This window comes from Anabrus simplex, chromosome 2 (genome assembly GCF_040414725.1).
Source record: "Anabrus simplex isolate iqAnaSimp1 chromosome 2, ASM4041472v1, whole genome shotgun sequence".
Classification (NCBI taxonomy): domain Eukaryota; kingdom Metazoa; phylum Arthropoda; class Insecta; order Orthoptera; family Tettigoniidae; genus Anabrus; species Anabrus simplex.
In genome coordinates, this window is record NC_090266.1 from 542,111,852 (window position 1) to 542,137,017 (window position 25,166).

The window sequence follows — 25,166 nt, forward strand, 5'->3', positions numbered from 1 at the left end:
TGAAGAACGATATCTGGAACGATTGTTTTTGGTCTCGTGGAAGTCTGCGATTCATTGATTCCACAGATAGGCAATTTTTTTTTAAAGAATGAAGGCCACCAATATTTGAAGTCAATAATATCTTTGGATTCAACCATTTTAACTGTAAACTTTCTTTGACTTGTGGACAGTACAATCATCTCTGTATAATCTTTGGGAACGTAAATTCTGTCATTTTTCCTTACCACTCTTTTTACTGCAGCAAAATGCCTGTCATTGGGTAAATAAGAGTGTCCTCTTTGAGGAAAATACTGATTAATTGTCTGAAATCTGCCCATAGTCACCAAAGCTAAGAAAAATCGTATGACCGTGTGGTTACGATTTTGTCCAGGGCAAGAGTCTGAAAACACATGGAGGTGTTGTACCGAATTAGGCATTTCATTGTTAATGAAGTCCAAAAGAAAAGAGACAACCTCATTCGGACCTTTATGTCCTTGCCCTTCATGATATGTATAAAACTTCGTCTTATTAGGACCCAGTGATGTGACGCTAAATATATTCACTGTTAACTGACGGAAGTAAAATATATCCTGCACAGGGATATCTGGCAGGGGCAAATTTTGCATAAAATCGAATGTAATAGCAGCAATTGAATGGTCTTCCAAGCATTTCTCTTTGACGAATTTCATTTTGGAGTAAAATTTGTTTGCCCTCCTTTTGTGTATAAGTAATTCTGCTACTGCAACTTTCTTTGCTTTGACATTTAAAGATGGGTTGTTAATTTTTACTGAGAGTTCTTCACAACGGGAACATGTATCCACTTGCGGACGACCAAAGGACAGGGTGAATCTTTCCTTAAAAACATTTCTGTATAAGCTATAAGATACTTTCATGCTAGGATGTTTTTCTTCAAAAAGTTTGTGCATCAATACTAAGTTCAGTTTAGGATTAAGATATTTCACTTCTTTGCTTGTATAATGCGCTATTTTTGTAGGAAAACTCTTGATATGGTCAATTATTGCTTGTATAACATCACCTGGTTTAGCATTGGCTGGAGTAGACTTTCCTCTTCGGTCAATGGCTGGAGTTGAGAGAGCAACATGGCTACAAATCCTACGTAGTCGTCCAGCGGTGACAGCTAAAATATGCATAAGTGCCTTTTTGCATACCTGAATTCTACCATGAGAAGTAGTTACACTATATACAAACGTGTGTCCTTTCGGTTTCTCCCTGTCCCCATGTCTTGGACGTTTACTTTTAATGTCCATTCTTGCAACAAGCCCCAGCAGAAATGCGTCTTGTTCATCCTTTGTTTGGAACTGCCGGAACTGGGTATGGAGCTGTTCCCTGTCTTCAGGAGTTGTACGCTGGAAACACATCCCACGGCACCTATTTGAGAACAGTAATATAATGTATTAGATGACTATAAAGGCATTTAACACGTTATTTATGTTGTACAAAGAATATAACCTTAAAAATCTTACCTGCAATCCCCTCCTGGTTTTCTTTCAGGTACAATGTTGCCTCGATAATTAACATATTCTTCTCCAGAAATCCTAGCTTTTTTAATTACTTCTCGTTTATATATCTTCCTCTTTCTTTTCACATTCATTTCAACGATTTCCGCATCTGCACTGCACTCCATGCCTGTATATTGCACGTTCCCGCTCATTTCAATAATAGGTGCAACGTCTGCCAGCTGGATGCGTGGAACTGCCGATTGGATACAGCAAGCCAGTTCATTTTACGGATAAAGTGCACATGTCAGTGACAAGTGCTGTTTCTCCAACAAACTATTATTACCAGGCAGAGCTACCGGATAAAGCAATGCAGTGACGTGTGTAGTTTCTGCAGAAAACGATAGATCTATACTTAAAGACTGTATTACATGCCGTAACTCAATTTTGGCAAAATCTTGACATGTGTCGTTTCAAAAAAAAACGATTCAAATGTATTTTTTTCTGTACTGCACAATATTAAAAAGTAGTAAAATAATGAAAAGCAAAGGAAAGATAAACAAAATACACAACGTAGGACTACCAGAAGGTAATATGAACAGACTAAGAACAGGATGTGTGGAAGATGCTTGACGCCCTGCTGGGAACATAACCTGGAGCCACTAAAATTCTTGAAATCAAGCAGTCACGTTCCTTAAAATAGTGTTAATTGAACATAATCAACTTAACCTTTGAAATAGATTAATGAAGGACATAGCCCAAGGGCATTAACAGGCATGATTGATGCTGGAAGTTAGATCTACTGTTAAAATACACAATTTCATGGCACATTGGTCCTTTCCCTGTCCCTGCTTGGCCTAACTCAGCGGAGGTGCTTCATGGTGCATCCAAAAAAGGATCAAAAAAAATGTCTAACTAAAATTATCATAAAATACCAGGCAGGTTCTAGAATACATCTTCATGAATGAGAACTCAGAGAGAGAGGTAAAAACTTAGTTTAATAAACCAAACCGTAAAGTTCAAATTCATAACAATGTAAGCAATGAAAATCACTAAAATAACACACGACAAAATTATAACTTAAGTTTGACACCAATGGTCGTTCAAAATATGCGGGTCACTAGTTCATAGAGAGTTCAATAACTCATGGAACAAGAAGTATAGCTGTTTGTACTGGTGTTTGAGATAAACCAATTGTGATTAGCCCGTAGGCCACGATAAAAAAAAAGCCTCTTACATAGAAATATAATGATCAGTTCAATATATTGGCCTAATTACCCGAATTTCGAATTAGATAATAATGGCATGTGGCCTCCGAAGAGGCCTGGTGCAGGTCTTTCCAGTTGACGCCGTATAGGCGACCTGTGTGTCTATGAGGGTGGGGCCCTACCTATGATGAGTTCTAATGATGAAGCCGGCACTCACACCCAGCCTACGAGCCATCAGAATTAACCAATTAAGGTTAAAATCCCCGACCCAGCTGGGAATCAAACCCGGGACCTACTGGGCCAAAGGCCAGTACGCTAACCATTTAGCCATGGAGCCGGACAATTAGTCAGATATAAAAATGCAATAAAGAACACTTTGTTTGGCACTGGCCCTAAATTTACCCCCCAGAAGAACACTGATTCTAATCATGGTATCTTAACCATGGGCACAAGACAGAAGTGTGAAACCTCACAATCCAACTATAGCCAACAGACTGTAACTCCCTCTAACAACACAGCAGCATGACAGAATAACACAAAACACTGGAAATAAAATAACAATGAACACGAATAAACCATTCCTGGAAATGAAAATACACAAATATTTACACTAGATGAATTGGAGTGGGCGGGCATCACTCTCATGGTCTGCAAGGCTCAAGTAATATCAGGCTGTGTCTGAACACACAGGTCTACTACCAGTTACACGTTACCAAAACATGTGATCAGCTGGCTGCAGAGGGGAAAGAAAGCAAGTTTTACTTCGTGGTTGGCCGTCCACCTTCTCGTACATTACCGTGGGATTAATGGTACCGTGTGTACGACACACGTTCGTTCATGGGCCATTCCTTTTCTTCACCAAAAGTCTAGCTACCTGCAAGGGTCATCTCAAGCAGACAACTTTCATGACTCCCCGGGCTCATTGAATTATTATTTCCAAGACTCAGTCTGGTTATACACTCGCAGATCCTGTCAGTCACATGTATATATCAGCCCTCAGGCAACATTTAAATCTCACTCAAATATTCATGGCACATCTCAAACTTTTCTCATTATTCCTGGCTCATCAAGGCCAGTACACTATATTCATGGCTCATCTAGGACTCACACTCTATATTCCCAGGTTCAAATCTTATGTACAGACAAAGTTTTTCCAACCACTCTCTCTAAATGACCCTCACTAAATTCAATGGTGGGGATACCTCTCTGCACACATCATCAACTGAAAAACATGCACTAATGCTACTTCATGTGCATCCTGACTGTAGATTAGATCTTCTCATCTCTGCGTTCCCGTTTGATTGTCATGAGGTGCAATGCCCTCCAATTTACAATGATGATCTTAACACTGCACCAGACTAAGTGTCTGAATGACACAATTTGAACTGCTCTGAAACACAACTGATAAATAAATCCTAACATAGCCCTTGTATCCCAGCTCTAAATAACACTGAAATAAGACTGGGGTATAGCATGCTTCCACTCCCAAACATAATTACAAAGAAAATGAAAGCAAAACAAGTGCTCTCTGGCTTACGTTACAATTACTATTTACATTTAATGTATGGCCCTAATATGAATCTGATCACTACATTTCATACATATAAGCAGTTCAGCTTATGTTTATCTCCAGCTACGTTCACGACGTCTTAATAGCAGCTACATATTTGCACTCTAACATGGGTCCATGATGCGTAGTCTACTTTCTTATGCTGTTGATAGCTGCCTGGAACCTCGTAACACAGGTTAATATTGGAATGCTTCACTGCTTAGCTTGTATCCAAAGTACACATTCGCAACCTAGGTTAGGATACATTTTACAATTTCCGCTATCACGACATTAGTCCAGTCAAACAATAGCAACCTAATTATGGGATATCTCCCGGTTACATTTCAGTCTTTCTCAGCAGTATCTCCGATTACTGCACTGAAATTTGTATTACAGTACGACTGTTTAATTTACAGTGTTTATTACAGTTAAAACTGCTCGGATGAGCTAATGTAAAGACTGTTAACTCTCTTGTATCACTGAATACATTATCCTGCAATGGTTTTGTTGCTGCCATCCTGTATTGATTTTTAGAATGACTTCTGCATCTTGAATCAGTATCCGATGGTAGTTTTTCCCCATCATATCACATTTTCTCAAAAATCCTATATTATATTTATTTCATCACTTGCACTAATGCACTTCTTACGTTGTTAGGAAGAGTGTTGCTTTATTGAGATTTCCATATTCTTTTACGTTGTTAGGAAGAGTGTTGCCTTAATTTAGATTTCCATATTCTTTTATTAATTTATTTAATTTATATTTTATTAATTTGACGTTCTCCAGCCAATCTCTTAGTCCTGTATTATCATGCTCAGAGTGTAGAGCCAGCAACTATGTACAACATAGCCAGCAACGTACGGTTTTGACTGAGTGGCGTCATTCTCTCGTTGTGCTTCGTCCACAACAGTCTGAGTTGTGTTTCGCTTGCTAGTGAAAAGAGATTTTTGTCTTCATAAGCATTCTATATGTGAGTGACATACTGTGTTAATATTTTTATTGAACTTACATCTATTAACATGCCAGAATGTGGCTGCAAGAACAATCCAAATACATTCTGCTATGTATGTGGAAGTTTTGTGCCGATGAGACAGCGGTGCAATATAACCGAGTTCGTGAGAAAGCCCTACTATGCCTATTTTGGCTTGAAACTTTGAGACCAAGACAAGCCGTGGACACCACATAAGTCTTGTAGAACCTGTATAGAGCAGTTATGGCAATGGGTGAACGGTAAGCGAACTGCATTGCCATTTGGTATTCCAATGGTGTGGCAGGAACCCCCAGACCACAGTACTCACTGCTACTTCTGTTCTGTGAATGTGAAGGGATTTAACAGGAGCAACAAAGGTAACATTGTGTATCCAAGCAATATTCAATCTGCAATTTTATCGGTTCCTCATGGCCCTGATACACCAGTACCACAGCGTCCAGAACATTTACAGGTTTGTCCCTCTTCTGAATCTGATACAGGAATGGCGGGCACTAACTCTGACTGTGATTTCTCCCCTGAATGTGTTGTAAAAGAACCGAGGCTCTTCGAGCAAAGTGCATTAAATTACTTTGTTTGAGATCTTGGCCTTTCAAAGGAATCTGCCGAGTTACTAGGGTCTAGACTTCATGAAAGGAACATCTTGGCACCAGGGATGATGTACTATTGGTACAGACATTGCGAACAAGAATTTGCACCCTTCTTTTCTGAAGAGGGAGCCTTGGTTTACTGCAACATCATTCCGGAGGTTATCTTAAAACTAGCATCACCACAGTATGACCCTATTTACTGGAGGCTTTTCATCGATGCCTCCAAGTGTAGTTTGAAGTGTGTCCTTCTTCACAATGAAAACAAACTTGCATTCATTCCCATTGCTCATTCAGTTATTATGCGAGAAAAATGTGGAAATCTCGAAATGCTGTTATGTAAACTGAAGTACCAGGACATAAGTGACAAGTGTGTGGTGATTTCAAAATGATAGGTATTCTGTTAGGTTTACAAGGAGGTTACACAAAGCCTTCTGTGTGACTGGGGCAGTCGAGCAGTGTTACATCACTGGACTCAAAAAGAATGGCCACATAGACAATGGATTGTAGGGTTGAAAAACATAAAACAAGAAACTCTTGTTCACAAGAGCAAAATACTATTACCTCTGCTTCATATCAAAGTAGGGCTTATGAAGCAATTCGTTAAGGCCCAAGACAATGAAGGTGAATGCTTTCAGTACCTGTGTCATTGATTCTCAGGCATCAGTAATTCCAAAATCAAGGAGGGCATTTTCACAGGTCTGTTGTGACCTACCTGTCCTATGAGACATTCTAGTTGGTCGGTCACCAGGCCGTTGGAGTTGGCGTATTACCTGTCCTGCCGAGCAGCAAAGTACGGAGGTAAATTGTAGGTGTGAACTCTGTCCTGCAACTCCTGAAATAAAAGATGGATTAACTTCACTGTCCTTTATTACCCAGGACGACTATGTACACTATTTACAAGTTCATTTACAGATTCTGAATAAGTCGGTCTGACGAGAGCTTGCTTCACGAGCCTACCCTATGGCTACGCTCTAAGTCCGAATTCTGCCCTGCGGCACATAAGAACAACTCTTCACTGACACGACTGACTGCTCAAAAGAGCCTGGTCCTAAGAGTACGAATTACTGGTCGAGAGAGATCCCCGCGCCATCTTGGCTTAGGGTTATATCTACTCTCCTAGAAGCAAAGGTCAGTCCCTTCCATCTACCTTAGGGGCTGGGTCCATGGGCATTACCTAGTTGCTCGCCTTGTAGGTGGTGCCCTCAATTACTATTCTGAAATAATTGTCTCAGCAGGTGCTGCCCTCTGAGCACTACTGTCTCTGTCCTACTCTTGCACTCTTGTTTCCTTGTCTCTACTAGAGTACAACTGTACTGGCTTTGTGCTCTTTGTCAGGGAGCCGCCGGGTCCTAAACCAACTATTAGACTCCGCTTGTCAATACACAAACAAGCAAACATCCGCTTGTTGTTAACATGTTATTGTAGGTGTGTTTCGCAAACTCTCTGCCTGACTAAGACTTTCTACTACTAGTAACTTACTGAAATGTTCCTTCTTCTTTCCAATTATTATAGTCTCAATATAATTAATGTACAATACTCTGACATTACAAGGTGTCTTGTATTACTGGTTATTACCCCGATACTAGTTTATTTCCATTGACACCTTGAGATCGAATCTTGGCTGCAAATCCCAGCTGCCGTTCATCGGACAGTCTGCCAGTTCGAACCCTTGGGGAGGTCGGTACACGACAGGTCCAGATATCCGAAACTTCTTTCTGATGCTAATTTTAATGATGTTATGTGCGCTGCAGACCGATCAGCATGGACAGCATTCTGGAATGTGGTCAAAATCTTTCTTGGAAACACAAAGGACTCAGACTACAAAAAAATGGTGGGTAGATTGCTTGTTACTTTCCAAGATTTAGCCTGGAAAATGAGCTTGAAAGTGCACAGGTGACATTCACATCTGGACTCTCTCCCTGAGAATCTAGGAATGCTGAACGAAGAGCAAGGAGAAAGATTCCATCAGGATCTACAGAAAATGGAACGCAGATATTAAGGGAAATGGAACAAAAACATGCTGGCGGATTTCTGCTGGTTACTAAAGAGAGAAAGTCCAAATACTCCTCATACACGAAAAGCAAGACGAAGGCGTTTCTTATACTAAAGTAGGACATTGTAAAATTGAAACCGTAGACTTACCATTCTCAGTACATTGTGAGGCTTAATGTGTGGTAAATTTTGGTCCATTTGGCTGTATTTTTCTACAGATCTGTTAGCACAATACACTACATATCTTTATATTACGTTCATAAGTATACCAGTGTAAGATAGGAGTGTTCAGATGGGTGAAAATAATAAGAAGCGTTCTTTACATGTGATAATAGTTATCTTGCATGTGCACGTGCTGCATTTTTATCAAATTTTCATTTTGAATTTGCACCAAAACCTGATGTGATAGAGGAAAACTGACTTCAGTTCCAGAATCAGCATGCCAAAAATATAAAAGATCACTATGTAATGTTCATGCAATGGTCAGAATGTTTGAATTTGCAGGTCAGTGATATCATTATATTTCAGTCTTTCTCAGCAGTATCTCCGATTACTGTAGTAAAATTTGTATTATGGGACGACTCTGCATAATTTACAGTATTTATTACAGTTACAACTGCTCGGATGAGCTAAAGCAAAGATGTTAACTCTCTTGTATCACTGAATATCATTAAACATTGTCTATCCCATTCTTGCAGAAGATACGCACAGCACGACTGTCTACGACACATTGATAGGGCTGTTACCATCACGCTTTCCCTTTTATAATCTGAGGAGACTGACACACCCGATATTGATTCCCCTGTTAACAAGGAGCTGCCTTTGTGTGTGGCCAGCTACCCCATAACAGATATTTCAAATACATCATAATTAGACAAAAAACAGGCACAGTTACTGGGTTGGGTTATAAAGGTTCAATTGGCTTTTACAAAATTGTACAAAACTATTTTAATCCTCCTAGTCAATACTATATATTTTACATCCAATTAAGATGAAACTTCACACATAAATAGATATGTTTTGACCTGGCATTAAGTCATCCTCAGTAAGACATGTATGATGAATTAAAAACATCGGAAACACACTAAATGAAATGTTAGTTACAAAGTTTTTAAAAAGCATGATGAAAGTTAAACAACTGTGAAATGTCTGTAATATACAAATGGCTCTATAAATGTCAACGGGAATTGTCCTCATCATGGATCTGTGGGATATGCCTCTGTGACTTGTATTGGGGATCAAATTCAAATGATTCCAGACCTGAATGTTTTGTGTTACGGGACACTCTGACATTCGATACATCTCCAAGTTCAAGTCCCTCGCTCTCTCTATACTGGATGGTTTACTTTCTCTGTCAGCGGGTAGCATGGCCAAGCCAGTGATGGGGTTTACACAAGCAATTCAGATGCGTGGACCTTGACAGGGGGTTGGTCTTTAGTAAGTAGTCCCCATGGCCCAGCTGTTTATCCACGCCAATGGGACCAACCCACTTGGGTGCGAGACCTGCGTGAAACCCTCCAATCTTATTACTGACTATGTGGTTACATCGCAGTACTTGTTGGCCTGGTAGGAAGATCTGGGTCTCTTTGACATCTAGAGCCTTGGCCTGGGTAAGGGATCACTTCTCGGCTAACGCTTGCTTCTTCTTGATGTTCTGCTGCTGCTGCTGCCACTTTGCCAGGGAAACAGCTGGATCATCTTGACCAGTAGTGGGTGGTGGACGAATCTCAAAATCCCAGGTGCCGTATAGCTGTCGACCAAGAAACAGCTCTGCTGGGGAATAGCCAGTAACACGGTTGATGCGTCGTCGCAGGGCAAAGAGTGACTGTGGTATCTGACAGTCCCACAGTCAACGTTCTTTGTCTCTCCAGTGGACCCGTAGCATCCTTTTCAGGTTCTGGTTTTGTCATTCTGTTGGATTGGCCCTTGGGTTGTTGATGCAGGTGGTCCAGTGCTCCACACCCCATTCTCCCATCATTTGCAGCCACTTCCTCGAGGTGAACTGACTCCCGTTGTCTGACAAAATGCACCACAGATTACCGTAGAGGCTGAATACCTCGTCTTGTAGCAGACTGGTGATGCATACCGTCATGGCTTCAGGTATCGGAAAGGCCTCAATCCATGTGGTGAAAAGGTCGGTGATTACTAGGAGTCCTGTTTTACCCCGTGGTGTTCTAGGGTAAGGACCCATCAAGTCTAGGGCTATGACCTCCCACGGGCATTGTGGCCCTCTTCCTGTTGCTCACCTTGGTTCACAGGTGAGCACCCTTCACCTAGTCCAGGATGTCTTTCCGCATGTGACCCAGAAGAATCGTCGGATAGACTGATACGTCTCTTCACCTCCTGAATGTCCAGCTTCAGTCCTGTCATGGAACTTCTTGAGGATGTCCGTCGTGTGCTGTTTGGGGATCACCACTACTGCAGGCATGTCTGATAGGTGCCACCTGTACATCACATGTCCTTCGTCAACCTGGAAGTTCTTGTAGCACATCTTGAGTTCCCTCAGGACGAGTCGACTATCAGTGTTCTGTCTCCTAATCCACTGCGTCAGGGTCCTTCAGGGCTTGTCTTGTTCCTGAGACTGTTTTATCACTCCCAAATCAAGTTCCTTCTTGATGGTCATAAGGACAGGTTCCTTAGGTTCACTCTGGAGTTTTCATGGAACTCCCTCTCAACAGTGGTGCTCTTAGCTTCAGTTTCCAACCCCGGGTGTCTAGATAAGCTGTCTGCTTCTATGTTCGTTGGTCCTGGGATGTGACACACTGAAATCAAATTCTGCGATTAACAGAGCCCATCGCATCAACTTAGATTTTGAGCCAGAGACCGAGTTTAACCATGTGAGAGCGGAGTTATTAGTGTAGAGCTGGAACTTCCTTCCTTCCAAGTAGCCTCTGAATTTGCCCATTGCCCACACCATGGCTAAGCGTCCATCTACAGGCACATCTTCCGTTGAGGGTCGGGATGGGCTAGACCAGGAGCATTGCATATCGCAGCTGCCTCTTCCTTGCTGGTCCCATCGGAACAGGTGGTTGTTATGGAGTAGATTGGTGAGTAGTATTGCCTTCTCTTCAAAGTGTGGTACAAAGCTGCTATACCATCCACACAAGTCAAGGAACTGACGTACTTGTCGCTTGGTCCATGGGCGTTCAGCTTCTTTGATAGCTTGATTCACCTCCAGTTTCCTTTTTTAAGCCTTTAGATATTCTATGCACGACTGGGCGAAGTGGCACTTCTCCAGTTGGCAAATCAATCCATGAATCTTCAGTCATTACAGTACTTTCTTCAGATGCACAATGTGTTCTTGGAAATTCTTGCTGTGAATTAAAATGTTGTCGAGACACACTTGGCAAAAATCTCCAACATATCCTGATAACACCTTATCCATCAGTTGCATGAAGGTGGCAGGAGCATTCTTCAATCCCAAAGGCAATACTGCAAACTAGTACAATCCTCTCGGTGTCATGAAGACGGTCAGTGGTCTAGAACTTTCCTCAACCTCCACTTGCCAATATCCGGAGTTGAGATCCAGCGTGCTGAAAATCCTAGATCCACTTACTTGTTTCAGTGAGTCTTTCAGGTCAGGCATGGGGTCTTCTCATTCAACCTACGAAAGTCCACACACAGTTGATACTCCCCATTCTTCTTCTGCTTCTTCTTCTTCTCTTCTTCGATAGGATGGTAGGTGAAGCCCAATAGGATGTAGAGGGTTCAATGAGACCTTGCCCTTCCAACTCTTGAATCTTCTGGGTGACGAAGTTGCGTTTATCTGGGTTGATTGGATATGGAGGTTGCTTGATGGGTAAGGAAGCGCTGCATTCGTTGGTGTGTGTTACAGTGGTAGTCCGTCCCATTTTATTGGTGATGTCTTCCGGAAAGTCCTTTAAGGTGTGTCTCAGCTCCACTTCTTCACTCGGTCAAAGATGTGTTAACTGGATATCTACCAGGTCTATGTCGACTTCCGGATCCTTGTGAGTCTGGAGATTTCCATCATGCCAGGTGACCCTCAGATGTCTGTCGTTTCCCAAGAAGACTTCATGAGCTGCATAGTCTAGGATCACCTTGTATTCCACGAGAAAATCATAACGTGATATGGTGTGAGGTATTATGTTATGAATCACTGCAAAGTCAATTACGATAGGCAGGTCCACGGATTTACCGGTTTGGTTAGTCTGCCCTTGGATGGAATAGATTACCCCGTCCACTGCTCCCACTACCCTTCCGAGATGGTGAGGCTTCATACGTGGTTGTAATCTGGCAACAGTCCCGTTGACTTATATGCCCTCTCCTTAACATCCTTACTACAACCCCTAAATACCCTCATAATCATGTGCAGAGATCTGTACCCTTTATTTACAATTATATTTATGTGATTACCCCAATGGAGATCTTTCCTTATATTTAGACCTAGGTACTTACAATGATCCTGAAAGGGAACTTTCACCCCATTAACGCAGTAATTAAAACTGAGATGACTTTCCCTATTTGTGAAACTCACAACCCGACTTTTAACCCCATTTATCATCATACCATTGAATATTGTCCATCTCACAACATTATCGAGGTCATTTTATAGTTCCTCACAATCTTGTAACTTATTAACTCTCTGTACAGAATAACATCATCTGCACAAAGCCTTATCTCTGATTCCACTCCTATACACATATCATTGATATACAGAGGGAAGCGAAATTCGCGCACTCGGGCATCACAGCATGACTCCTCAGATGCCAGCAATAAAAAAATGTCTCTCAAAAAACTTTCGTCGTGCGAGTATATCCGGCAGAAAGAGGATGTTAAGGAGTGGCAATCTGGCAATACTGTAACCACATGTAGGGTAACTACCTCTGTCAGCATATAGTAGTAGTGCTGTACAGTTGGTGCAGTGTATAGAGTTTTGGGTTAGCGTGCAGGAGGTCGAGGGGTCGATCCTGGGTTGAGGTGTATGTTTCTTAGTTCATAAAAGTAGTCCAGGTGCGGCTGGTCCTCTCGAAACCATTTGCACTTATATACTACGATCCTAGAAATGGAGGAACAATCATTTTCATTGGTCAGCTTTGAAAGACGTTTCCATGTCGTGGGCATGAGTTTATTTGCACACTTCATCTACTAGATGCGAAACCTGTTTTCTTTCTACCCTCCTCCAATGGTCCCATAGATTAGTACCAACTATTATTCTTGCCTCGTTCAGGTACATTACATTTCGTTTGGGCCTTACGTTACCAGTAGGCCTAGCAACATGCTTTGCGAATAATGTCTAATCTCGGTTACAATTTGTATGTGTTATCACCATGGTCCCACTAATTATGCCTTTCTACATTGCGTCTGGTAACCGCATGCTGTTCAGTATGTATCTCAGTGCATTATTACTATTATTATTGTTGTTATTGTTATTGTTGTTATTATTATTCTATCGATGAGATTGTGGAAACATCACGTTTATTACTGTTAGGGAAACAGTGCAATTCGAAACCGACCATTTCATTGTCGGGATGAATCATGCAGAACAATATCTGTCAGATGGGTAATGCGCATTAGGTGGAACAGTGTGCAGGACTGATGGTGTGTTTATTACGGAGTGTATGCGCTGTTCACCAGACAGGGACTAGTAGCGAGCAGAGTAACACGCCCGTGACAGACTGCAATGTACATGCGTACACGTATTGAATGTCCTTGTAAACTTCTAAACCAGTGTGGCAGACGTATGGCATACATAAACGTTGAATATGTGGATATGCTTCCGGCCGTTGGTGCATCTGCTAACCGGGCTGGTGTTGCCGCTCGTTAATATGCTGCTAGATATCCTCGTCGATGCCATCCAGATAAAAATGTGTTTCGTCGTCTGGAGCTGTGCCTTCGGGAGTCAGGTTCTCTCCTTCCACCATCGCGTGACAGAGGTCGTCCATGGACTCGCCGTCCTCGTGCTACTGAGGAAGCTATTCTGGAGGTCATACACCAAGAACCTCAGAGAAGTACACGTAGAGTAGCAAGGTAGCTGCATGTCTCGCAACACACGGTCGTTAACGTACTACCCGAACATGGACTGTACCCCTATCATTATTCTTTCACGCAACACCTGCATCCTGCCAATCGCCATCAATGGATGCAATTCTGTGAATGGTTCCAACAACAACAGGAAGCCAACGTCTGGGCCAAAATATTGGGCGAAAGGTGTTTGGGCCCCTACATGTGATGCAATTGCGATAATAGGTATAACTTGAAAACAATGTTCTCTCACCCATGGGTAACTGATACAAGTATTGAGCTCGCATTATCGTGATTATTATTATTATTATTATTATTATTATTATTATTATTATTATTATTATTATTATTATTATTATTATTATTATTTATGTGGCTGAATGATCATATTGTATGTGAGGTCATGTGTTGTACATAGAGATTTATATCAGTTCAGTTAATGTAAATACCTGTAAATTAATATAATTTATTCTTACCTGTATATATAAATCATAATCCAAAATTGTGAAACACACTGTAACTTCCAGAATGGTAATAGGCTACGAGAAAGATTGAGAAAATTCCATCCATTACAAACTGTGTATTCACACTCTAGAATATTCACGAAGATAGTTTGTTTTTGTAACGTAAGTTTCTAGAGCCTGGCCAGGCACCTATGTAAAGAGATGATCTTGACGGTGAAGTTAGTTATTGAGAGTTACTGTTGAGTTACTGAACTTGTGGTTTGGAAGTTATTAATACCAATATAAATGGTCCGTTATTGGACATTACAAATTTTCCAGCTAACTCATTCTTGGTTGCCAGCGTTTCGCCCTCGTGTGCTAGGGTGGGCTCATCAGTTGGTACCTAGCACACCTACCAATACGCTGGCTAGTGCATACCGTGGAGGCCACTGCGTAGGCTACCTGGAGCCACCGGCAGTGCCAATGCACTAAGAGACTTTGTCTCATTATCAAAAATTGATGCCTGCTTGGCCATCAGATGATATAGATGTTGATTCCCATAGAGAATCTGAAATATTTGTCCTGAATGAGTAAATTTATAATACCAATATAAATGGTCCATTATTGGACATTACAAATTTTCCAGCTAACTCATTCTTGGTTGCCAGCGTTTTGCCCTCATGTGCTAGGGTGAGTTCATCAGTTGGTACCTAGCACACCTACCAATACGCTGGCTAGTGCATACCGTGGAGACCACTGCGTAGGCTACCTGGAGGGTTCGTGGAAGGTTGATGATGATGATGCTTGTTGTTTAAAGGGACCTAACATCTAGGTCATTGGCCCCTAATGAAATGAAATGAAATGAAATGAAATGAAATGAAATGTAATGACAATTTTAAAGTCCAAAATCCCACTGCCCAGAACTCAAAATGTTAGGACGAATAATGAATGGATGGATATGAATTTAAAACAATCAGTGGATCCTACCCGCAATGCCCCACATCCCCAGAAACTAGCATTAAACAATAGTATTACTGACCAAGGGACTGCTTCTAAAGCACAAAACTGAACCGATGATGCTTGTAGTGTAAAGGGGTCCAAAATCCAGGTCATCTGCCTCTCATAATGGTACTTATTGCTAGGAAAGTAGAACCATGATATTTGTCATGTTGTGGTACTAATCCAAAGTAGTGTAGACTCGCGGTATTCCACACACTGTAATGCGCACATGTAATACAGACCTATGGTGTTTCTCACATTGTGGCATCATTTACAGGCAACGCAAACCTATGGTGTACCGCACATAAGTGTACATCATCATCATCATCACGTGGTTGGTTCATTCCCGCTCCTCGGGAGAGGAGGGGGCGGGCCACCAGCTCAACTAAGGAGCTCTTTGGCTGTTCGAAAAGAAAAGTAGAGAAGTAGAGAGTATTAAAGAGGGTATGTATGGTACATACTGTATAGGGAATAATATAAGAGTAGGCGCAGGGGCAGCGGAACAACAAGGCGGGACCCAGGGGAGATCCGCAAAGCACCCCGCCAGAGCAAGGCCCTCGCGAACACCAGAAAAAGTACGGCAAGGAAGGTAGTCGTTACAATGTATCTCGGGCGCGTACATAGAGGAACTTTATTACAAAGGTGTACAAGAGATTTTACAAATATTGAGCGGCAGAAGGTAATGAGTACTGTGGAAAGGGAGAGGGAGGGACAGGGTAGGATTGTAAGAGGAAGTAGTATAGAGTGGTAGACAGGTTAGTGACAGATGTGGCCAGTAGACGGAGAAGGTCCAGTATCGGAAGAGACGGTAGGGGAACAGGTATGTAGGAGGTAGGGACCGGAGGTTGTTGCAGGGGCGGAGTGGGTGGCGGAGTGAGTGGGGAGCGAGAAGAAGCGGTTGGAGGAGGAGAACAGGCAGGAGAGGGTTGCGAAGAAGTTGGGGGTCGGATGTGCCGGGGCGGGGAGCGAGAGGGCTCCACTCGATGGGTTCTGCCGCGAAAGTGAACTCCGGAGGTAATGAGATGATCGACATCGGCGACGGAAGAGAGTCGGAGGCGGACCATGAAGGTCGGATCATCGGCGTTGAAGATCCGGAAAACCTTGCTGATGGGAACGCCCTCCAGTTGCAGTTCTTGGAGAATGTCGTGGTCGGTGATAACAGGATCTATCCCACGGACGACACAGCTCAGTGATGAAGACTGTTGACGTGGTGGTGTAGAGGTACGTTCAGGATCGACGGTGGCATCCGTGAGAGGGGGCAGCTGGGAAGTTGTTAGGGGTGTTGAGAGGGTGGTGGTGGCGGTGGTCATGATAGGAGATGGATGGCTATACGTGACAGAGGAAACAGATGTTCGGGTAGCATGGACGACAGAGGTGGTAGTGGCAGGGGTGATAGTAGGAAGAGTGGTAGTAAGAGTAGTTACGGGGAGGGGAGAGACTGGGAGGGAAATAGTGTAAGGGGACACGATTTTGATGGGAAAGTGAGGGTCAGTGGCCAATTGGTGCAAAATATGGTCCGGAGGAGGAAGTGTTTTATGTTCTTTATGGAAGAGAGAGACGTGGCCAGAGGCGCGAAGAGTCGCTGCTTCCAGTGGATCTGTTAAGAATGCCACAACATCCGGAGAAGGTTGACCAGAAGATGCATCTTGTAGGCGGAAGACGACGTTAATTCGAGTACTCAGGTTGACAAGCTCCTGGCGAATATCAGCGGGAGTATGAACAGTGTCCACGTTCTTGATGAGCAAGGAGCAATCTGCCATGGTGAGGGGAGGCGACAGCCAACGAGGCGTCTGCCCGTTGAATTATTCTTGGGCCGACTGTGAATGCGAGATGAGCGCCACCCAGCCGAAAAAATCGTGGACAACAACAGAGTATGAGGGATGCATAAGTGTACTAAACACAGGGACTCATACTATCCCCTGGTGTTCCTCACATAGTGGGTACTAACCATAGGCAAGGGAGTGTGTCGCTCATATAGTGGTACTAATCACAGGTACTGTAAAACCCTGTCAGAAGCACACACTGTCACTACTAATCACAAACCTATTGTGTACCTAACATAGTGCTACTACGCACAAGTAAAAGTAACCCATGGTGTTCCCTGCGTGATGGTACTAATTACAAGTAGTCTCATGGTTCTAATTCGATTATCCCTTGTTCGCCCCTTTTAGTCGCCTCTTAGAGCAGGCAGGGGATACCATGGATGTATTCTTCGTCTGCATCCCCCACCCACAGGGGGCTGTGTGTTTGGTCCGCGAGAGCTACTTTATTTTTCTCAAGTCCGCCGGCAAGCTGGTTAAGACCCCCCTATCCGCCACCTGGGACGCGCCACATGGAAATATCTCCTCTCCCCCTGCTGCACCAGCATAGTAAGTTCGTGGAAGGAGTCGTAGTAGTTGGCTCATATCCATGTGTAAACAGAGGAAGCTAATCAATGAGTTTGACGGCTGACTTTTGAGCAATCCATATCTGAATAATTTTATTTGTGGTGAATTGGCAAGCTGCATCAGCACCATAATATTTTGCAGGATATGGAAATATTGTTCTGCAGTGAGATGGCTATCAATCTTGAACCATCCCAGCCTTATCTGAAGATGTTTACACCCCTCTCCCTCAACACGACACATAAGTGTGTCCAATATTGTGCTTATACTCTGGGTCGTTTTGTGATCACAACCTTTCTGATTTTCAAAATAAAGAAGAGTTTCCTTGTTAGTAGCCCTCTGGGCACCATACCTGACATGATGTAGGTTTAGACCATCACAGACCATCTTCTAACTGCCTGGAAGTTGGTAGTATAGTTGAACCAGACTGTGCTTGAGAATAATTATTTTCGAACGATGGCAAGAAACTATTTGGCAGGTGAAGTGTAGACACTCATTTTAACCTGCCACAGTCCTGTTATTTCTACTCCACATAGTTCATCAATTCCAATATAACTTACAAGGAAGATTACTTTTTTTTTTAACAATAGGGTATCTGAATACTGGAAGATGTCACAATTCAGCCCACCATACCAACACAAATATGGTTCAAAAATTTGAAACTAACTCGCAGACACCTTTCATCTTTAATTAGCATGTGTCTGGGGCATGGATGCTATCCAAGTCATCTTAACAGAATCAAGGTCTTCGACAACCCTCACTGCCCAGAAGACCCTGAAGAAATAGCCGACTTGAACCACATCATACTGTCCTGTAAGAAGTACTCCCAACAACAGAACCATCTGTACTCTTCTTTGCTGAAGTTAAATACCCCAGTGCCTACTTCAGTTGCCATCCTGTAATCAAAACTTACTCCACAATTATGCGCTGTAATTTGCCAATATTTATCAGACTGTAATATTAATTTATAAGATATGACCTTTTCTTTTCAACCACGAAATGTATGTCCCATAAATGTATGCTCACTCTGTAAATGCTGGCCGCATGGTCTTCCCAGGCCTAACGCCATTATAATATTAAAAAAAACACAATAGGGTACTTAAAGTAAAAATTTAAACACCGTTGCATGGACAGAGTGAATACAGGCACATGGTATGATGTTCAAGGACCGAGCTCGATAGCTGCAGTCGCTTAAGTGCGGCCAGTATCCAGTATTCGGGAGATAGTAGGTTCGAACCCCACTGTTGGCAGCCCTGAAGATGGTTTTCCGTGGTTTCCCATTTTCACACCAGGCAAATGCTGGGGATGTACCTTAATTTAGGCCACAGCCGCTTCCTTCCCACTCCTAACCCCTTCCTGTCCCATCGTCGCCATAAGACCTATCTGTGTCAGTGCGACGTAAAGCAACTAGCGGTGATGTTCAAGGACGAAATTTCACCAGCGTATCATATTTTTAAAGACTCAGTGGGGTGAAACCCTGGATTTCTGGAACATACATTATAAAAATGTTATTGTTTGTCTCTGTCATTTAATGTTTTGGTCACTATACACAACACTGTCCTTAGTTTTGTATTTCTGACAAATGAAATTTAACTGAAAAAATTGTCTCACGCTTGAGTGTCATTCGTAAGTCGCTGAAATGCTCAAGAAAGTTATGTGTGAATACATTTTTTTGATTGGTGAATCATTTATTTGGCATTAGACAACAAGCACAATAGCCTTCATCATAATAGATTAATTATACAAATATAGAATGATATTCTCCATATAAACTAAACAAGCATACTGCACTAATAAAATTATATACACCTCAATATATCATGATGCATGCCAATTGATACAATTCTGTATCAATATAAATTTATGCTGTATAAAACTAAACAGTTATACTGGTCCAACTTACAGGTATAATAGTAATAAAAATTAATTATAACTTTGCAATAAGATGTCCATCGGCGGTGCTGTTGTCCATCTACGCTCCCAATCTGTCCATCTCTGCTTTGAATCCTGGTAATATCTGGTAAAAGACTGTCATCCAGTTCAATGCGTTGTGGCTGTTGAAATTAAATTTGAATAGAAACAATTGTTATATATATATCGTCAATGAATAAATTTACACATAGTACATTTAAATAACTAGATATGCATTATATTTAAGTAGATATGAAGATATACCGTATACCTAGAAAAATAATACATGAAGTTAGTGTAGACTGCAATCCACAATGGAGTACCATAGATTTACCAACGTTTGAAAATGTTCAGGGGAGCTGGCGGAATTCTTTACCTAATTTATTATATGACATTTTTAGTTGCCTTTAATATACACCGCTTCATATCGAGATGATAGGACGACATGGTATCATCCTTATGTATGGTGTTCCAACATCCTTGCAAATCATAACTGGGCTTACTCTTCACATACAGTATACCAGAAGATTATATACTTATAAATTGATTAGTGTTAGGATATACAGTTCAATAAATGGTGTTTTACGCTGAGAGTGAGACGGAACGCAGGCAATATTGTTAATAGCTTTCTTTTGCAACTTTAAAACATCAAGTATGCACAAATGTTTGCTACAAATTATTAGACCATACAAAAATAATACACTAAAAATGCAAAGTATGCCGAACGGACGAATTCTTTAGTTACTACATGCTTTAGATAACGGAGTGGGTATACTACTCGGAGTAAATTGACACAAATATGATTAATGTGGTATTCCCATGACAGCTTAGGGTCAATATGTACTCCACAAAGTTTAATACATCCTCTTGATTTGTGAGGTCAAAAATTAGGTTTTGTGTTTTCTCTTCATTAAGGGGAGAACCATTTATTTTAATTTCGATTAATTCTGATTGGAATATTTGGGTGCTATGGTTACAATATTCCCGTTTTTCAATATACTATCAGTATTTTTCACATATTTCAATATTGAATTAATACAGAATCTGATCTACGTATGCCAGAAATATTTTATTAGTTCCCTTTTTGTATAATGTACGGTCCAAAATCGGCAACACTATCTTTGAAACATCAGGACCGGATAACCGGTGACTCTACTACAGAAGCACCTTACAATTCTTCTTCTAATGTGTGTTCGGACTACAACAATAGTTCCTCCAGATTTTCATGGCACAGAATTACAGTATAATCTTGAATACCACCCGCCACCGAATAAGATCTGCACCCTTAGTTTGAAAGATTTTTTTTTAATTGAAGTCAAAATTATTTACAATCTTTACTAAAACATCAAATGATTAGAAAATACAAGTAAAAATAAACAAATATTTCGAGAACGATATCCAATGAGTTCATTCATCATCATCATCATCATCAGTACCAACTTCGGAACTTTCATCACCATCACCTTCCCACAAAATGTCGTATTCGCTGCCATCCATAGCATTAGAAATGCTACATTTCCTGAAGCTCTTCCGTATGAGGTCTCCAGGGATATGATTCCATGCCATCAAAATCCACGAACACAGCAGCTGAACTTCCGGACGCTGAATGCGACCAGTTGGCATCAGTGTGCGATTATCAGCTGCCATCCATTCTGTATAGAGCTGTTTCAAGACTGCTTTAAATGGACGGTTCACGCAGACATCCAGCGGCTGTAGCATAGACGTCATCCCACCCGGAATGATTGCTAGGTCAGTTTTCCCATCCTTGATATGTTTCTTCACAGCATCTGTTGTGTGGCCATGGTAACTGTGGAGAACAAGCAAGCTCTTTTGTCCCAATAATGCACCAGGGCGACATTGCCAGATACACTTTACCCAGTCTTCCACAAGTGAACTGTCCATCCAGCCGAAGTTCTGAGATCTGACGATAACACCAGTGGGTAGATTTTCAGGAAGCGTCTTTCACTTGATAGCAATGTACGGCAGCAATTTGGTTCCATCGGTGAGAATATACAACATTACCATACACCCTTGTTTTTCATTACCACCTGTTCTAATGGTAACATTTTTTGCACCCTTAACATTCACAGTCCTGTCCACTAGCATTTCAAAGTAGACTGGCGTTTGATCTGCATTACCAATTTGGGAAAGTAAATATGCATTTTCCTTCTGCAACCGCATTATGTGACGCTGAAGCGACAATAACTTCTCATCGTAGGCCACAGGAAGACGCTGTGAAATTGAGGTGTGCCTTCGTACGCTCAACACATTTCTTTAAAAAATATTACAAACCCATCCTCGGATTGCCTTAAACCCTTCCAATGAAAGTTCCTTTGCAATCTCTAATGCCTTTAGCTGACACATTTCGGTTGACATACCATATCCCAATTCCCGTCTTTCCGTCACGTATTTATAAAGTTTTTTTCAATTTCTGGAAACTGTACACTCAGTCTTTCAAAAGCTCTACGATCACCACTACATGTTAATAGCACATTTTTTTTCTTTCTCCAATCGCGAATGCACGACTCGTCAATATTTTATTTCCTACCGGCGGCATGATTTCCAATCATTTCGACTTTCTGAACTATTTTCAGTTTCTCATTCGCAGTAAAAGATAGCAAACGCTTTGTGGAATTCATGTTGATACTCCGAGAATGTGTGTGAGATTGACGCCAAGCGCAGAAGTAGTGTATACTGAGAGTGGAGAGAGCATTGTTGTCAAGCTGCGCCGGCGGTGATGCCCGATTTACACGCATTCAGAAAGATAAATTTCCCAAAATTTTAAATAAGATCTGCACCCAACTTTGGAAGTGATATTTTCGAAAAAACAGTGCAGGTGGTATTCGAGATTATACGGTATATTCTCATCAAAACCATTTATTATTATCAGAATGAGAAAGGGACCAAAAGCCGACCCCTGAGGCACCCCATATTTCACCTCAGGTTCTTTCCAGGGCATCCCATTTACCTCCACATACTGGGTTAAACCAGATATGTATGCTCTAAACATTTTATGTTTATTTCCAGAAATTCCATAATATCCTAATTTTTCAAGCAGAATATCATAAGGTGCACAATCAAACGCCCTTCTAAGGTCACACCTTAGCTTAACTTTCTTCTTCAAAATTGCCCATTATATAAATAATAACATCATCCAGTGCATCTATTGTTGAATTACCTGGTATAAAGCCATACTGAGATTATGACAAAAGTTTGTTTGACACAAAGTATGTTATTCCCAGAGTGTGGTTAATTTCAATTGGAATATTTGGGTATTATGTTTACACTACTCCTGTTTTTCAATATATTACAGGTAATTTTCACATACTTCAGTATCGCGTTAATACAGAATCTGATCTACATATGCCAGAAATATTTTATGAGCTCCCTTTTTGTATATTGCACGGTCCAAAATCAGCAACACTATCTGAGAAAAGTCAAGGCAGGACAGCCGGTGACTCTGCTACAGAAGCACCTTACAGTTCTTCTTCCTTTATTATTTTTGAACTCTGCAATGACTCCGTCCACTCACTGATCTCTTTGATTATTTTATTCTAAGGGAAATTTAGTACATCATATACTACAGTTATTTACATATATTTATATTGATATATATATCTACTCATGATAGAATAATTATTTAAACATTGGGATGACAATGCAGTGGGATACAGGGTACTAATTCTTCTTGCCAGTGTGATTCATCATGGTATTTAACTGCTACACAAACTGGACCGAATCACGTATATGAAAAACAGTTGTTAATTATTTTTATAGGGTCAGACTGTTATTTTACCTTACTCACGGAACTTATCAGTTGTCTTGGTCAGTTGAACTGTAGATTTATAAACCAGGCAAGAGGCATTCATGGGAAGTTGAAACCCTGATTTCATCAAATTCTTAAGAAAGTTATTCTGTTGTTGTATGTATTTATCACAAGAAAATTAAAATAATATGACTGGGTTTACTGACTTATTTCCCACATTCACAAATATCAGAGTCGACCACCTTTATTCTGAATATGTTTTCAGTGGTACAGGCATGATTGAATCTTAATCTTATAATAGTAGTTTTGTATCGTCTTGTATATGAGCCACTGGAAAACCATGGGGTTTTGGAGGGGATAGGCTGCAACAGATCGAAAAACTGTTTCCCTTTATACTTGGAATCACGTTTCCAGTTTTCTGTGCAAAGATCTCATACATTTTCCAAAACATTTTCCCATAAATCTAAATATGGGACTACTAAGGGATATTATAAACCGTGACCATCAATGGCTTCATTGGCTAGTTTATCTGCTTGTATATTGCCCATGCTATCTACTGTATATATCCAGTAAGGTACAGACGTATTTATTATAACTTCCTAAGTTCTACATCATAATTCAGTTTTCTAAGGATTTGAATATACCAATCAGTTGGATTATCACTATTATTTAAAGACAAAAGTGTACCAAGTGAGTCCATACAGATAATTGCTTCTTCACATTCTTTGCCCCAGCAATGTATTTTATTGTCTTAGATTAGTTTGTGTTCAAGAGGATGATATATGTTTAAGTAATTCTGTATTGCATGTAATAAATCCTCATATTTGAACTCAACCTTATTCGTATTATGAATTTGATCACTAATAAATTGTATTTCTTATTACTTTTATTAATCTTGGTTGATTAATTTCTGTCTTATTAATATCAATAATTATGGGAAAATGATCACTAACCCTCCAGAAACCCTCCAGGTTACTCTTTGAGTAATGTCAATGGTACGAACGGTTAGATCAACGTGCATTTTTTATTTATTTTATGTTTGGAGCAATAGCTCTGGTCGGTGGTCCATCATTAAGTACTGACAGGTTCCGTTTGAATGTTACCTTTCCTGTATTGTTCCCTTTTAGATAACACACTTCACTATCCCATATCACATAATTAATGACTGAGAACATGGAAAAAAATGAATCCTTTGTAGACAGTATATGGACGCTAACTTTACTCACTAAATTGTTCGGCCTTCACCCGTATGCCTGGGATAGTGTGAGCTAATTGTATTGGTTGATAAGTTAGCAAATGATGAATAAAATACCTTCACCACCTGAGAAATTTCCATCTGCACATAATATTTAAAAAACTATTACATTAAACGTGAAGTGTGGTTTTTAACTATGTTTCACTAAATAAACGTACTTGGGATCCAAACATTTTTATTAATGCTATTAATTCCTGTCTCTTGCTTAATATACTCTTACAGTTCCAGTGTATATCATCATGCTGACATCTCAGATGTATTTCCTAATAGTTGATGTAAAGTCTTGAGAAAATATTTCCATTATATGTTTTTTCCAAGTTGCTCCTTTAAAAGTTCAAGTTTCTTTGAAAATTCTAGAATGTTTAAATTAGAAATCTTACTCTGACTGACAGATAATTCAAGGTTGAAGCAAAAAAAAAAAAGCTTGTTGTTTAAAGGGGCCTAACATGTCAGGTCATCGGCCCCAATTCAAGGTTGATACTAGGTGATTCTTCTTTAGCATTATCACACCTACCTGGAACTTCCTGCTCTGGTACTCTCAAGTAATGGTTGAAAATCTAAATCCATATTAGTATGGACTATTCTATTTTCCACTGTGCTGTTATAAGCTTTCCCATTTGTTTTGGGTGTTTCTAATATTTCCTCATAACCTTTCTGTCATAA

General features: G+C 40.8%; 1 protein-coding gene across 1 annotated transcript in view; it reads left to right on the plus strand.

Annotated features, from left to right (window-relative positions):
• LOC136863591 (probable RNA-binding protein 46) overlaps positions 1–25,166 on the plus strand; it is a 290,814-nt gene that overhangs the window by 246,374 nt on the left and 19,274 nt on the right. The gene's annotated exons all lie outside the window — the stretch shown is intronic.